This window comes from Lucilia cuprina, chromosome 5 (assembly GCF_022045245.1).
Source record: "Lucilia cuprina isolate Lc7/37 chromosome 5, ASM2204524v1, whole genome shotgun sequence".
NCBI lineage: Eukaryota > Metazoa > Arthropoda > Insecta > Diptera > Calliphoridae > Lucilia > Lucilia cuprina.
Genome location: NC_060953.1, coordinates 47655304 through 47660452, shown reverse-complemented (window position 1 = coordinate 47660452; position 5149 = coordinate 47655304). Strand labels below are relative to the sequence as shown.

Genomic DNA, 5149 nt, shown 5'->3' with positions numbered 1-5149 from the left:
AGTCTATAGTCTAGTCTATAGTCTAGTCTATAGTCTAGTCTATAGTCTAGTCTATAGTCTAATCTATAGTCTAGTCTATAGTCTAGTCTATAGTCTAGTGTATAGTCTAGTCTATAGTCTAGTGTATAGTCTAGTCTATAACCACACGTTCACAATATTATGAAATGTTAATTTTATCGTTGTATAAGTAAAACCGTTTTATCTTAAAAATAATTTTCTATCTGTTTTTGAAATTTTATTGCAATTATTGTTTTATGTTTTTAACATAAGAAACCACATTTTTTAATTAAATCAACCTTAAAAATGTTTATGAGTTTTCAATATAGAATAAAATTTGTTTGCATTTGTTAGCCAATATATTTACAAAGTTAGGTTAATTAACAGAAACACATACAAGAGACACTGACACAAGCACAGCTGGTTAAATTTATAAAATTAATTCAATTTCGTATGTTTGTCTTGTTTTAAATACATATTTGAAATAGTGAAGTTTTGTTTAAGAGAATATTTTACTTGTAATATATTAAGATAAATATTTTCTATTAATTATTGTATTAGACAAATGAATTACAGGTGTCAGTTTAATTAAATAAAAAATAAAAGCCAAAATTTTGGTATTTATTTTGGTAATTTATTAAAAGTCGGTGACCTGTGACTTTTTTCTTTTAAATTTATCAGCATTATCCTTTTTTTTCATTTTTTAACTTCTTACCTTTTTCACTTTTTTATAACCTTCACTAATGTAGAATAGATTTAAATACAATTGAATTAAAAATAACAAACTTTAGAAAATATTTTCAAAAAGCATATAAATTTTTCTCATAATTATGCTTAAAATCAAATCAAAGCCTTCTTGAGCTTTAACAAATGTAGTGAGTTAAATTCTTAGAACGAAAATCTTTTTTCTAATCCAGTTTAATAATTTAAACACAAAGAGGGTTAGAAAACTCCTCCTTTCCCATTAGAACATAAAGTCAATTGAAGATAAAACAAACAACACATTAAAACACGCTAAATTCAGCCTAAAAGTTGTTAACATGTTTTGATGTTTTTGCTCTTCTGCTCCTGCTGCTGTCAATGTTGACCTTCGCTGAAACACACCTTTCAAACAACAAGTTTATCCTTTATAAATCCATACATACACAAGTGACTATTTCAAAGGGCAAAACAGAACATTGTTTATTTTACAATAAATATAAACAATCTCTTGTATTCGTTTTTGTTGTTGTTTTTTTGTTAAACATTTTAATGAATAATGTAAAAATAATATAGAGAATAAAATAAGAAACAAAAAAACTGAATTAAATTAATAATAAAATGTTTTAAAAATACTTTGATGAACATTATTATGAAGAGAACATTTTTCTTGTTTCCATAGCATAGCAAACATATTGCTGGGGCGGGGTGGAGAATTTTCAAATCAAGGTGAATTACAAGGATTCAAAAAGGATTTTATTTATATATATTTTTAGCTATACCCAGTGTGCATTGCTGCTCTATAAACAATATAAATAAAAAACTTAATTTATGATTGATTAAGTCTTGAAGTTTTCCAGATATTCGAAATTGTATTTTAATTCATATGTAACGTACCATGGTACATATTTCTTCCTTCCATCTTCAAATCTAATAGTTTTCCAGATAAACTAATTCCTATATTTTTTCGTTTTGAAGACATTACGCCCTTTATTTCTATTTAATTATTATTCAAATGGTTAAATGAATATCAAAGTTATTCATGCAAAATTTTAAGATTTTAGCTCTAATAGTTTCCCAAATAAACGAGATGCCACGCCCCTTATTAATAGACCGTCTATTTATTATCCAAAATGTTCATAAGGATGTAAAAGTTGTTCGTACACAAAATGAAGATTCAATTAAATAAATTTTTGTATTTAAATCATAAAGTGACTCGTATTTTTTACGCAGAATTTTGGTCTATTTTTTTTTCTTAATATATAATTTTCGACGAGTTTTCTTATAGCGAAGAGTTTAAGTCACATTTACAATTTATGGAAAATATTCGACAAATTTTGCTTTAAAAAAAATATTGGATGAAAATATTACTCGATTTTTTTTAAGAAATTTTATTATTATAAAAAATATTAGACAACTTTTTCTTCAAATAAAATTTTAAGGAAAATTGTCGTGTTTTGTTATAATTTTACTTTTAAGTATTTAAAATATTTGACGAATTTTTTTAATAAATGCTTCCTTTTATCAAAAATTTTAGTGCAATTTTTATAAAATGAAATTGTCGACTAGTTTTGTTATTATTTTGTTCGATTTTTTCATAAATTTCATGGAAAATTTATTTTATATCCAATTATTATTATAAAAAATATTAAACAACTTTTTTTTAAATAAAGTTTTATGGAAAATTCTCGTGTTTTGTTGTAAAAAATTGTAATCATATTTTACTTTTATTTGAAATATTCGACGTATTTTTTTATGAATGAATGTTTACTTTTATCAAAAATTTTATTGTTATTTCTTTCATTTGTATGAAATTTTCGGCGAGTTTAGTTATTATATTATTGTACTAGTCCAATTTAAATGATAAAAAAATATTACATTTTTATCAATTTTATGGAATATTTATTTTACATCTGATCGTTTAGAAAATTTCGTCGAATTTTTTATTTATTTAAAGTTTTTGACGAATTTCTTTCTATTGTTAGTTTTTTTTAATGAACTTGAGTTGAAAATATTTTAAGTTGAATTTTAATTTAATTTTGGTAAAGTTTTTTATATATGGAAAATTTTCGAACAATTTTTTGTCGGATTTCCTAGTTTTAGAAGATTTTTCCATTAATGAATGATTTTTAAATTAAAATTTCCCTGCTACATCTATCAATGATTGATATATCAATAAAAAGTTCAGCGGTTTACTTTTATGCGTGAAAAACTTAAATTGAATTCTTATTTTCTTTAATTCAAGAATTTCGACGAATTATCCTTTATACGGAAATTCTGTTGAATTTTCTTATTTCGACGAGTTTTCAAATTATACAGAATTTTTGTAGAATTTACTATATATTGGAAATTTTTCTCGACGAAGTTTTGTATAATGCAATTTTAGTTGAATTTTCTTGTTTCAACATATTTTTGATATTATACAGAATTTTGGTAAAATTTTTTAATATGTCCAAATTTTTCGACAATTTTTGTCGGATTTTTTTAATAATGAAACATATTTAGAAATGAATTTTTCTGTAATAATGTGTGTGGTGAAGTCATATCAATAAAAAATCTAGTTTGGTGCGTGAAAAGGTTAAATTAAAATTTGTTTTTTTTTTTATTCAAAATTTTCGACGAATTTTCATAAGGAAATTCTGTTGAATTTTCTTATTTCGACAAGTTTTGTAGAATTTTTTATTTATTGAAATTTTTCGACGAATTTTCGTGTATTGCAATTTTAGTTGAATTTTCTTGTTTCGACAAGTTTTGATATTATACAAAATTTTGCTAAAATTGAAAGAGTTAATTTGATTTTTTTCCTTTTATTCAAAATTTTCGACAAATTTTCTTTTATAAGGAAATTTTGTTAAATTTTCTTATTTCGACTAGTTTTCATATTATACAGAATTTTAGTGTATTGCAATTTTAGTTGAATTTTTTTATTTCGACGAATTTTCATATTATACAGAATTTTGGTAAAATTTTATTTGTAGACATTTTTCGACAATTTTTTTTTTATTTTTGACAAATTTTCTTTTATAAGCAAAATTGTTTTAAATTTTCTAATTTCGATGAGTTTTCGTATTATAAAGAATTTTCTATTTATTATAAATTTTTTCGACGAACTTTCAGTTAAATTTTTTTGTTTCGACGAGTTTTCATATTATAAAGAATTTTAGAATATTGAAATTTTTCGACGAATTTTTTGTCGGATTTTCTATTTTTAAAAAGTTTTAAACGATTTTTTATTAATGGAACATTTTTGGAAACGAATTTCTCTATTTCCCCTATCAATATAAAAATATTTTTAAATTTAGAAATTTGACAAATAATAAATGACTGACAACTAGTAAAGTGACTGGCTATAATTTTAAATATTTTAATATTATATAAAGTGGCGCACAGAGAGTTAAATAAAGATTATTTTAAATCTTAAAAAATAATTTACTTATGCAGCAAAATTTTTGTATTTTTTTTAATAAATCTCTTCTAACAAAATACACACAATTATCTCTTCCGCCACTAAAAAAATATGAAAATCTTTCTAAAGTACAAAATAACTTTGTTAAAATTACATAATATACTTACTTAAAAACATCTACTGCGTAACACTTAATATTCAGTTAAATTCTAAATCACTTTTCATTACCAGCACCTTCATCCCTTTTCAAGTTCAAATACAAACACACATAAATACATACATACATATATGATTGTTGTTATAAAATGTATAAACATTAAAAGTAGTAAATGAAAATGGGATGTACGTATGTATGTATGTAAATATATAAAACTCGTATTAACTCTAACCAAATATTTATGTTGAATTTGCATCCTCGTTAGAATTTATGTATGTTCAGTTTATAAGCAGCTTAAAGTTGAATTTCAAAAGTATGTAAAGAAAAAAAGGCAAATGATTTGAGTAAAAGAAAAATTTATTTACAAATTTTGTTGTCAAGAAAATAAACCACAACGTTTTTTTGTATTTTTCGTAAGAGCCTCAAGTAAAAATTATGCTTAAAAACTCAGACAAAATAATTGAAAATATATGAGGAATAAATGATTTATAAAGGGTTTTGTATGGGGGATACATGTATGAAAAAAACACGGAGTATGCAGTGTGGAGTAAAAATAAAACAACTTTTATAATATAAAATTAAAACACATGAAATAAAATATATTTACTCGAGTATGTCTGTCTAGTCTATAGTGCAGACTTATGCCTAGTCTAGTCTATAATGTACCCCTAGTCTGTTCTGTAGGGTAGTCTAATCTAGAGTCTAGTCTATAGATAAGAGTATAGTCTAATCTATAGTCTAGTCTATAATCCAGACAATAGTATAGTCTACAGTCTAGTCTTTAGCCTAGTCTATAGTCTAGTCTATAATCTAGTCTATAGTCTAGTCTATAGTCTAGTCTATAGTCTAGTCTATAGTCTAGTCTATAGTCTAGTCTATAGTCTAGTCTA

The 5149-nt window shown here is 23.5% G+C and overlaps 1 protein-coding gene across 1 annotated transcript in view; it reads right to left on the bottom strand.

Annotated features, from left to right (window-relative positions):
* The window catches only part of LOC124420259 (ras-related protein Rab-26-like), a 24265-nt gene that overhangs the window by 1596 nt on the left and 17520 nt on the right, over nt 1-5149 (bottom strand). The gene's annotated exons all lie outside the window — the stretch shown is intronic.